The sequence below is a fragment of the Gallus gallus genome, chromosome 2 (genome assembly GCF_016699485.2).
Source record: "Gallus gallus isolate bGalGal1 chromosome 2, bGalGal1.mat.broiler.GRCg7b, whole genome shotgun sequence".
Lineage (NCBI taxonomy): Eukaryota > Metazoa > Chordata > Aves > Galliformes > Phasianidae > Gallus > Gallus gallus.
In genome coordinates this window covers 58,242,629-58,254,940 of record NC_052533.1, presented here as the reverse complement: position 1 = coordinate 58,254,940, position 12,312 = coordinate 58,242,629, and the positions used below count along the sequence as shown (strand labels likewise).

General features: G+C 38.6%; 1 long non-coding RNA gene across 1 annotated transcript; it reads left to right on the top strand.

The window, feature by feature from the left end:
• Positions 1-9,001: 9,001 nt before the first annotated feature.
• Positions 9,002-12,066, top strand: LOC112531755. Its single transcript, XR_006936138.1, has 3 exons — positions 9,002-9,094; positions 9,613-9,814; positions 11,299-12,066. It is a non-coding gene; the product is annotated as an uncharacterized LOC112531755 (long non-coding RNA).
• The last annotated feature ends 246 nt before the right edge of the window (positions 12,067-12,312 follow it).

Sequence of the window (12,312 nt, the reverse complement as noted above, 5' to 3'; positions counted from 1 at the left end):
TTACTGGATTTTCCATCTTTCATATTGGTGTTCTCTTTGCCATGTGTGGTCTGTGGAATAATATTGAGGATTTATATTTGAAAACGATTCAGTTGGCTTTGTTCGAGAAACCTCCACTCTCATCTGTTATAACCAAATTTCTGAAATAAATTACAGCCCTCTGGAGCTACAAGTGGAGAAAACAGCAGCCTTCTGATGTCATTTTGATACTTAAGTGGCCTATTGCTGTTGTATTACTTGCACCACTGATTATTTGTGTTTCTTTATTTACAACTATAAAATTGTTAGCTTTGCAAAGAAGAATCTGCCTTAGGTGAAAAATCATGATCCTTAGTCGTGGTTGGTCCCAGAGGGAGTGAGAATTTCTCAGAGGAAAGAGTCACATTTGTTTATGCTGTTCTTCAGTGCCCTACAGATCCAATCCAGTGTTCAGACAAATGGAGCTAAATACAGTGCTTAAATGTGCATATTAAACCCTTGCCAGAAGCTATAGTTATTAAATAATACCAAGATATCCCCCAGTTTTCCACTAAAACAGTTGGAACTGACTGCTAGGCTCATGCTTTCTGGGCAGATTATTTCAATCCTTTGGGAAATGGAGAGCCACTCTAAGAAGTTAATACCTCTGGGGCAGTATATTGGAAAGCTTCATTTGATCTTCTCTGACATATATGACAGTATCTCATTTTCAAGCTGAAAAAGTCCCATCTATAGGTTATGCCACCACCAACATGCATAAATAAGGCTCCAAGTAGGAAAGCGAGAGTGATGGGATATTGGAATGAGTGGCAAATGTTATCTGAAGCTCCTATTAGAATACTGCTATTAAAAGACATGCTGACTAAGCTGTCTGGCATAACTGCAGTATGTTGCTGGCTTATTCGTGCTATTTGGCTGAATGGATGGTAATTGTCAGTGCAAGGATGGAGTCAGTAATCAGGGAGCAATAACATTTCAACCTCTCTGGCAAGATCTGTAAAAGGGCAGCTCACTGAGATCAGTCCTCTCCGTCAATTAACAATGTCTCATAAGTCTGAAGGGCTCTGATTTTGATGCAGCCCAGTGTATGGAAAACAATCTGTTTTCTCCAAGGACTCTTAAGGAAGTTGTTATATAAACTTACTGACAGGAAAAAAAGGATGGGGATACAGAAAGAAAGAAGCTCCTTCCAGAATCCACATCAGTCTCTTAAGAGGCTTTACTGAAAATTGATGCAGATCTCTTCTGTGTGCTAGAGCTATGCTGTAGAATGGCTGCTGCACAACAGGATAGGTAAATCGAGGTACAGATGCAGATGGAGGTGATTTCCTGCAAATCTTTGGCAGCCTTGGAAATCTGGTCCTTCTGAAGAAGGCTATTTCCACATATGTTTTTTATCAGTGAGAAAGAATTGCTGGACTATATTGTTGACTCTAATTAGACCACTGTGCCTGAGAAAGCCTTTAAAAGCAGCACCTTCTTTTCCCTGTTCCTTCAACATTCCAAGTCTTTGTGATACTGTTGGCTCTGGACAATGAGAAATAGCATTTCAAAATCCTTCATTGTGCAAGGTTTTCTGTTTTGCTCTTTTTTTTTTTTTTTTTTCCTGACTACAAGTAAAGGCTATGGTATTCTGTCATCTTGGCAGTATAATAGCTGATTCAAACTGAAATGAGAGAATTGGGACCACTAGGGCAGAAGTCAACAAACGTTTGCAATCAGTGATGCAGATTTCTTATCAGTATGGGGACAAAACCTGTTTTTCACCAAAACAACTGCAATTCCGAGCCAGATGTTCCTTCTGGGAGCTAGTGTTCTTTGCAAATTCTTGATCCACAACAATGTCCCTCTCTCTAGCAAGGAAAACATTTCAACACTATTTTCTTGCCTTTCCTTGAACACCATCAGAAGATGTGGGAAAATCTGTGTACTGTTCTAATGATGTTGAGGTCTCTCTGACTTCAGGACTTTGGGAAAATCAATTTTCCTCAGTTATTCCTTCGTGAAATAGATGCAATAATACATCTGCTTTCCATGCCACTTGGGAGAGTTGACTGATGGCTTTAATGGGCTTGTAGTATCTCAGGTGGAAGGTAAGGAAGAAGTGTGTTGCACTGGTACAAATCCAGGGGGTAGTGCTTAACAATCTCATCTTGCAGAGTGAAATACAAATCTACAAATATAACTTAGACCTTATATGAACAGTACACTGACAGCTGTTTTAAACTGTGAAGTTCTGTCCTCATTAGGAAGAAGCAGAATTTACAACTGTTCATTACAAAGTTATCTCTGGAGAAGAAATTTTAAGTACTAAACATCACTGTCTTTCCCTTCCTTGTCGGGAAGGTAAGACTTGACAGAGCAACTGATAATGACTGGTAAAACTCCACTACAACCAACAATACAAGGGAAAAATTTGTGTGACTTAGCTCTCAACATTCAAGGCTTGTTTGTCAGGAAAACTTACAGGATAAGAAACAACAATCAAAACACCAGAAAATTGCATGTCTGTAATGGATTACATTTTTTTTATAGTAACATTGTTGACATAATGATGAATCAATGAAGGAAACATTAAATATTTTAAGAAATAAATAATGTAGTAATATAGCATGTAGTTTTAAAGTGTATTGACCTGGATATTTCAGACCTAAGCAATCATTTCTTGGCTCCTGTGAGATCATTGCTTTACTCAGAAATTAGAGTCATTTCGTGAGTGTGTGGAAATAAGAATCCTCCATCTTAATCAGAAAGGGATAGATCAAATATCCAGAGCATACTTTTGTATTTGCTGTTGGCTGATTTGACTTAGATTGGTATGGTACTGTCCCGGGGCAATATTTTACAATAGCCTATTTTGCTGCCACATGTATTGTACTTCTCTTTACCCTTTTTTTCTAATGATAATATAGGGTTAATCGTGCTTAAAATCTATTACATTTATTGTGTTTGTATCAGAAAAATTGAATGAGGTGAGTGAAACTTTCAGATGAATAACGTTTAATGTAGGCTTTATGCAAGCCAGAGGTCTCAATAAAATTTTAAACCCTTTTAGTCAGCTATTCTTCTAATTACTTTTTATTTCTCCTCTGCTGGAAGAGGTTTCAGGCTGTGTACAATGAACACTTGGGTCTTTATTTTACATTAATGTGTTCAATAAAAAAAAATGATACAGCTGAGTAATGTGGATCACAAACTAATTTATATAAGCATTGATTGTTTCAGAGAGCTGGGGAACTTCTTTGTATTGCTCGATATGACTGCATTTCAGTAAATGTGAAATACAGTCAATCTCTGTGACAGGTTTTCTGCACTTTTAGAGACCCTAATATGAAAGACATTGATTGACAATTGGTTCTGCCACTTTCTTCCTTCCAAGTCTAATGAAATGATAACCTCAAAATGAGGTACATGACTTCTGTCTTTCCTGTTCCATTCACCAAGTGGCCAATGCAGAATACTCTGAAATCCAGTGAGGAGCTTTCATTGGCAACAGTGTGCAGCAAGAGCACAAGGGGTAACGGGAAAAGTGGAACACAAGAAGTTTCATTCAAATGTGAGAAAGAACTTCTTTACTTTAAGGGTGAGAGAGCACTGGAATAAGCTGCCCAGAGAGCTTGTGGAGTCTCCTTCAATGACAGTATTCAAGACCTGCCTGGATGTTTTTCTGTGCAACCCAGTCTACAGAGCCTCCTCTAGCAGGGGGCTTAGACTTGATGATCCCCAGAGGTCCCTCCAACTTCTACAACGTGACTCTGTGATCACTACTGTGTTAATACCTTGGAGATGAAAAGATCTATACAAAATGTGCCTAAATTCACTCAGACACAGACAAATCAGAAAAGTATTCTCCATATTAAGCACAAGATTGAGTATTTGCACTTTGATGGCTGTTATGAACCTAGAGGTCACACTGAACTGTCATGCCTCTATATTACCCTAAAGCAATCCATGTATGTTAAGGCCAAAAGATAGGATTTCAGTTTTCTCAATAATGTCAGCATGGCCAGGATTTCTTGATAATTACGAGTCAGTAGAATCTGGTGGTACTTAAGTCAATACTTGGTCATCAATCCTCTAAGATATGCATGCATTTGGGATTCCAGGTTTATTTAAAGATGATCATTGGAAAGCTTATTCCTAGGACCTCGAACTTGGAAATTAATCAGAATATTCAGCACCCACATTTTAAGTATGAGGTATTAGTATGACAACAGATAAATACTGAAGTTTGGTAATCTATGCAGAGCTATGATGACAGAACAACTTCTGGAGGTCCAGAATCATAGGCGGGATCATTTCCCTAATTACAATAATTAAATATCATCAATATCTCCATTAAGTTAAAGGCCAGTCAAACCTTCAGTTAAAGAAAATTCCTGCTGCATGGAAATGAATGACAGCCAAAAACATTATCATCCAGAAGAAGAAATTCTACAAGGTGAGAGAACTTGCAGGTGCTAGTTACCCTAGCTTTTCTTGGCTAGGAGGTGGCCCAGTCTTTTGTTACTGAATGCCATGATAACCAGTTCACTTATATTTACTCAAGTACACATGATGTTGCTTACACATCCAAAATGTGACACTCCTAGCATGCTTCCCATTGTTTGTGATGTCTAATGGTCACAATACAAGTATAGAACGAAAGGCTCAAATGAGAATCTCAGTTATACAGGCAGCAGTAAGCTGTTCACAAACAAGTATGCCTTGAAGAGAACAAATGTATTTCATGTTATATCTTTATACCAACAGATACCCCAATTTAAGAGGTTGTCCTGAACCAACATGCCTCTGTGAAAGATGGACAGAGTTCTCACCAAGCTGAGTATCCACACCTATATGTAGAACCACAGAGGCAGCAATAATCAAATGTAACAAATAGCCACGGGCTGGGTAGCAGGCAGATGAGGTGGAAACACCTTGGAATTGTGGATTTTACTTTGAAATATGCTGCAGCGAGTACATTTCTGATTAGTTCCTGTGGAATACATAAAAGTTGACTGGCATGAGGACACCTGTCAAAATTAGACAGCTGCTTTTTGGAAGTGAGGTGCTTATCTTACATAAGTGTACACAGATCCTACACAATTTTAGTGAGTAGATTTCATTTTGTGTTTCTCATTTAAATGGCATAAAATGCAAGACTCTTAGAGTGTAAGGATGAATAGAAAATGAAAAATTTTATAAAGCTTTCCGGGAATATAAATTTCCCTAAATGAAGCTTAATATTTGATTCAGATATGAAGACATTTGGAGTAGTAATCTGGATTGTAGCAACGTATTTAACAATCTTATAGTTGGAGAGATGTCTTAGGAAAGTGTTGAAACAGAACTAAGTTAGAGAATGATTCCAGGAAAAGGATATCTGGGATGAACAAATCCAGACTTGCACAAACCTGTCAGAAATATGTTTTATTGTCCAATACATTATCCTCATATAATTAATATGAAATGAAAATACCTTATGGCATGTAATATGTATGTATGCTGCAAATCTATTAAAAAAACAATCCGTATATGGTTTATTTGTGTTTATGTCAATTAAATACTAAAAATGGAGTTAAAGTGTAGGTGCAATCCTATAAAAACAGGGACAATTTGAATCAATACAGCCTTATATCTATTTTACTGACTGTTAGAAGTTCAGTAGTGTAATACTCACATTGTGAAAAATCTAGGCATAGCAGGCTAGTTTTTGAGTGTGCCCATGGAAAGGGATAACTTTGGTATGGTGAAATTTCCTTCCTTTGTTCCTTCCTTCCTTCCTTCCTTCCTTCCTGCCTTCCTGCCTTCCTGCCTTCCTGCTTTTCTGCTTTTCTTCCTTCTTCTATTTCTCCTTTTCTCTTTCTGTCTTTCATGTAAACAAAGTATTAATGCATATCGTAACATGGATCTGAGACACAGGATTTTTAAAACTGGCTTGAAACTCCTCTAAAATGTCTTAATCACATAAAATCTCTTATTTATGCTACACATTACTGGGATCAAGCCTATGCTTTCATAGTGAGCCTTCTTTCCAGATAGCCAACAAAACAAGGCAAAAGAAGGATGCTGTGAAAGCATCATAATAGTTAATTTGTTATCGCAAAAAGTATTGCTGTCATTTTTGGTGTTATATTCATGTATGGATCACACTATATTTTTAACTCTCCTTTTGGGTGGGATCTGAAAGAGTCTGTGCAGAGACCTTTTTGTGTAATGATCTTTAGTCATTTTAAAAGCCGCTATTTTCTTCCTGTGACAGAGGGGAGTGACCTCTTTTTTTGTGAATCCTGGAAACAGAATCAAATAAGCTGAAGACTACATGAAAGCCTCAACTAAAAGGGAAGCCAGAAAAGAGGGCAATTAAATTATCTGATAGTTCCACAAGGAGTACAGGCTGTAATGCAACAAATTAAAAAGGTTTGTGCTTAAGTCAAAATGTAAAATCATTACTAAGCACTTTTGCTAAGCAGTTTAATTTATGAGGGAACATAGCTTTGCAAAGACATTTCTCTGTAAGACTCTAAATATGACAGGAGTTTTAGAATGAACAAAAGCAGTACTAAACCAGTAAATCCCCAGCCCCAAATATTCTGAATCCCACAGCAACACAGCTTTAGTGTGGCATCCCTGTGACTTGTAGTGTATGATAATAATCCTTTGGAATAAATTGACACTGACTGCTGTAGTATCTTAAAGCTATTCAAGCTGCACATACAGATTGAGAAACTGAACTACATAATGTGTCCATGATTTAATCTAATATTTTTTTTTGAAGTGGAGTGTATCCTTGGATGTAATGAATTCATGTGGGGAGGATTTCTTTAGGAAAAGATGAAGGATACATTGGAAAATTGGAATCTTTTCTCTGAAGATAATTCAAATTACCTTTGAATTACCTGTGGCAGATCAGTCAGTATAAACACCTCTAAATCAAATCTGGACGTCTTTTTAGATTAAAGTTGGTGTGAGTTACTCACTGAAGTTTTATGGCCAGGTCAGTTCAAATGAAAATAGTTCAAAAGGAGTATTAGAGAACAATACAGGTGCTAAAAAGTAAGGTCGACTGCCATCTTAGATGACCTTATCTGTCCAGCCTCTGGCTGCCCGTCCATGAGAACACGGACTCCTATGCTTTATCTGACAGATTTACTCATGTGTCTCAGATATCTAATGACATGCAGTATTTTCATGTTTCAAGCTGTTGAGTACTATTTTTAGATGTGTAGGTTTCTGTAGAACTATTTAGGAATAGGGTAAAGGCTGGGGCCTCTAAAAAGATATTCCAGGCAATTAACTCTGGGCCAAAACGTCAGTGGAGCCAGAGCTTGGAGCCACTTGGTGCCAGGGTTTGCATGCTACAGATGCTACTGGTAGCTTCATATGGAATATGGCTTATCTGCCCCTTACATGAAGTACCCACTGAACTCTGACAAGAGCTACTATGAAAATAAGAGGTTCTTTGCTGGGCCACCCTGAGTCAAGAAGCAATTGATGGCCTGATCAGCAAGCTAATTCACTACACCTGATGTAGGACAAGACAAGCTAGCATTACACTCTGAGAACTGACCATGCTGGTAAGTACAGCACAGGGATGTATCACTGCCTAGACTGAAGGCACTGGCACCACTGGGATTTATTCATTCCTCCCTGGCACTCATTTCTAGACCCAAGCTGGTGAGACGTATGGCTAGTTAATAGCTAAGGCAGTGGGAGCTGGAGGAAGATGAGAAGGGGGGAGGTGGAGAGTTGACTGTAGTCTGCTTTACTGGCCGTGCAAGTGACATTTCTGAATGCAGCTGATATGTCCGTACAGCCCTGTGTGCTCCTATTTGCCATAATCTGCAGAAAGGTTCTCATTTGTTAGTCCTTCCTACCTGAACTGAGGATAAAGTGTGTCTTGCAAGAAGGATCCAGGCTTCATGTTTTTAAGTCTTATAAAAAATCAGAATCACTACTTCTGTGAGGCTTCCTGGCCACTACTCCAGTGCAAAAAGTGCTTGGCCTGAATGTAATTAGCCAGTCTGCATTATGGCCTCAGACAGGAGGAAACTCCTTCCCTGGTTATAAACACAGCAAAAACAACCCCTTTGCAGTAGAAAGAATGCAAAACAGAGTCATGCTGTGCCAAACCACTACTGCTGTAAAGTCCAGCTTGTTGCATAAATGGCAGTAAATCCTGGGCTGCCCCCACTGTCTGTGGGGCTATGCTAGTTCAGGATCCAGCTACAGTTAGTCCCTCCCTTCCCCACCCTTTTGGTCATGGAACAGAGCCAGGCTGAGAAGTGATCTCTTTGTTTGGGCACTTATGCAGTTGAAATTAATGTTTGCATGGAAATAACAAGCAGTTTTGAACGTGTACATACTGCTTAAAATACAGAAAGCTTACTGTGTGCAGGGAAAGCCACGGGGGAATGGGGTCTGGTTCTTAGTTTGGAATGGAACAAGTGAGCTGCCCTGCCCTGATCACATCCTTTAGCCGGGAAGCTCAGGAGTATGTTTTTTCCTACTCCTCCTCTCCTCTCCCTTTTGTGTCTTTTATCTATCTATCTATTTATTTTTAATTTTGATTCAGACAAGTTGTTAACTGATCTGATGCACTCACATTGATGGACTCTGCTTCAGGTCACAAGTGGGACACAGGATTTTTGGGAGCACTTCTCATACAGTTGGGGGAGTTCCAAAATCATCTTGTTCCAAGTGGAGAATGAAGCTGTCATCAGTTCAGGGTCAGCTCAGAAGCAGGACAGAGGAGCTCCTTCCTCCTGCCTTATTTCCTCTTAGTCTGTGGACCTTATTTATTGCTGGGGAATGTTTTCAAAGGTAGTGAAAACTCTTGTGCAACACCTCTGGGCTTTGGATCTCAAATCTTTAAAGGAAACTTCTTATTTTATCTGCTTGGCTTGAATTATTTCCCCAGGGGAAGGACAGTTATTAACTTCTTGGTGGTGATTTCACCTACACAAATTCTCTTGTGTTCAAGGATCATTTATAACAAAATTTTAGTGATATAAGCCACCAGCTAATGTGGAGCTATGCTAGGAGATTCTGCCGTTAGCCAAAGAGATGTTGCTCAAGGCTTTCGTCTTTCTTGCTTTTATTGTATTCAAAGAGCACATTGTGGTTGGATGTGGTAAGTAAATAGTCAGACATAAATTGTGTTGCCTTTATTTGCTAATCAGTAGTCCAGCTGTGCAAATAATTGACTTCTTTGTTTTGTTTTGCTGGTTTGATCAAGGGTGTTTTAGGTCAAACTTTTGATTTCATTTTAAATTTATTGTTGACTAAAAAGTAAAATGTTTTCAAAACCTTTTGAGAATAGAATCTTAATATTCTCTTCTGGAAATCTTAAAATGAAATATTGGCCTTTAGAGAATGTTTTTGTCTATGAGAACCTGATGAGCTTGATGTCTATTTGTGATAATTTTGGGTAATCCAAATTTATATTTTAAGGGCAGACAACAACTGAAATGCCTCCATTATCTCTAGCTGCTACTTCACATTGTATAATACTTTCAAATAAATCCTTTGCCCACTGTCTACTTTATGAAAATGTATCAAATCTATACCCTCAACACAGTGTTTGTTAAAGCTTTCCTTTTCACCTTTTTTTTTAAACTGTTTGAAAGTACTTCTGCTAATATTTTTCAGGTTGGCACTAAAGCTAAAACAGCTGTCCAGAATCTCTCTGCTTGTTTTTGTGTTCATCTCTGCACTCCGTTACACAGGGCAGCTGGAGCAGCCAGTAGCTGAACATCCGACCACTTGCTGAGATCCATCTTTCATTTATTTTATCTTCTTGCCTGCGTCTACGTCTAATGACGTGGTAGGCTGAAGAAAGAAAGTTGAGAAGGTCAGCCTATTGTGTTGCCTCTCTGTAGCTGTGTGTTTGCCCTTCCTGAGTCTGTTTATCCTTTGAATCATTTGACATACTGCACATTCTGCTCTGACCTTCAGCCTGTTGTTGACTTCATCCCCTTGCCTAAAGGCCATGATTCTGCAATACACAAAACTAACTTGAGGGAATCTCATCCCAGATTAAAATCCCCATGCCTGAAAGCTTTGGTCCAGCTTAACATCATGTTTTTGAATGAATGTAGCTCAAATCTCTTTGACAGTTTAACTGCTTTCTGGCAAGCAGTCCTCTTGCCTTGTGCCCCTACCAGTGTCTGATTAAACCTCAGCTGGTCACCACAGTGGAAAATCTGACTGGGCAGACAGCCACACAAAACCATGGAGTCGATCACGGTTAGTTCCTCTCAGAGCTCAGCCAAGCTGCTACATCCACGCCCTTTTAAAATAGTCCCCTTAGAGAAATCCAAATGAATGTACAGTCTGGCTGTGGAGGTTGAATTTTGTAGCCAAGGTTACGTTTATTGGCATAATCCTTTGAGGATTTTTTTTTATCTCTCTCAGATGTTATATTCCATGTCAGAGGTCTGAAGCAGAGAAATGGATGCTGCCTGCAGATAGGTGAAATAAAGCAGCCCCATTTCAAGTCTACCTTGATTTATTAATCCTTAGAAATTAGATTATCCTGTTTCACAATAGCCTAAATAGCTATGCTAACACTTACAGAAAGCTGTTGTTTGGAGCTTTTATTTTAGAATGGAAACAGAGAAAACTATTTGTCTGCTTGTTATCTCTCCTTATTTACTTACCTGAAAAGCCTTTACCAAAGACATACACCTTAAACCTTCACACTGGTCAGATTTATTAACTTTTGTCTTTTCCACAGATAGTAATGTATGTTTCAATAATGCTTACTCTTCTGTAATTAATGTGTGGGAGCTGGCCGTACTAGAGATACTATGCAGAAAACAATACTATTTATGTCTTCTGAAAAGTGGGAACAGTGGTAAGGGTAAGAATGATAACCCCAGGCACCTCTTTACATAAGCAGTCTTGTAACCTGAAGATTGCATAGAATTATGCTGTGCTCTTTTGTGATAACATCAGTGAAATATATCAGAAAAGGAAATTAAGTATAAAGATGTTGAAACTAAAAATATTTGTGAATGAACAAATATCATTTTCTCACAAACCTTTCCCATCTTGGAATGATATGGCTGCTTTCTCATCTACAATAGTGTATCTGCAAAAATTAAGGCAGTATTTAAAAGAAATACATAAGATAACATTTTGAAGGAGAATAAATTAATCACGTTACTTTTGGTTCTAAACCAGGCTTCAATTTTGCAGATATATGTCAGTATTTGCAATGCTTCCCTTTTATATTTCCAATTGAAAGTGAAACTAAATGTCACAGGTTTCCAGTAAGTATGTGGGATTTCATGCTTAGCAGAATCTGGACACTCATGAGCCTCTCCTTCTTAGGTTTGCTTGTTTCTATGCCATACTCCTGAGGCACCTCTTGTCTGATTCAATGAGTAGTCTGGGAACACACTTGAACTCATGCCATTTTTATTACTGGGCAGAGAGAGCTTCTTCCCAAGCAGCTGGCAGGAGGATGCTGTGGCTTTGCCATCTGTTTCTGCACTGCCTGCTGGAATTCTTCTCTCACTGGATGTGCCATCACCATCTAATCAAGACATGGAAGTGGTTACTGTTAAAGAGGCTGTCATGAAAAACTCTTCTGCCTGAAGTGTTGTCAGAAGCTGTAGCAATGACTATTCTTCAGCTGCTAATTCTCAGTATTTCTTCCATACCTTTGTTGTCTTGGTTTATGATCTACTGTGTGTAACTGTGGATCCACATGTTCAGATAAACTGTTGTGTAACACTTAGGTAGACCATGGAAGCATAAGATAATCTCCTATTTTTTTAATCCTTATAACAGCTTCCTGAGGTATACACAGTAGCTGGTTACCTCATACACTAGAAATGCAAATGTGGATCCCCCCCACATCTCCCAGCAATAAGCTTTCACAGAAACGTAGGCACTGTCATATTTTTCTGTGGGCCACAAATGCTGAGACCTTGGGCAGCTAAAGGGAAAAAATAAAAAATAAAAAAATAAAAAAAAAGTGAATTTCCTTTCTTCCTCTCTACAGTTTAGACTGACCTACCTGCCAGCAGGTCATTAGGTGATGCTGAATATGCCCTCCATGTAATTTGCTCTTTCATAAAAATAAAGTATGAACAGTCATCTTTGAGCACATGATGAATTCATTCACTTATCGTCTTCTACAGTTTATAGGTTCCCAGTTTGTGTGTCTGACAGCTGATTTAATCAAGAAATGTGCTACAGAAAATCTGCTCATCAGGGACAGCAGAAGAGCATAAGCCAGGATATTCCCTTGGCCTTTACAATAGGTAATAGTCTGTATGGCAAAGTGGGAAGAGTTCTCTATGTCTCCTTATAACCAGCAAGTCGGATGTGAGGTTGAAG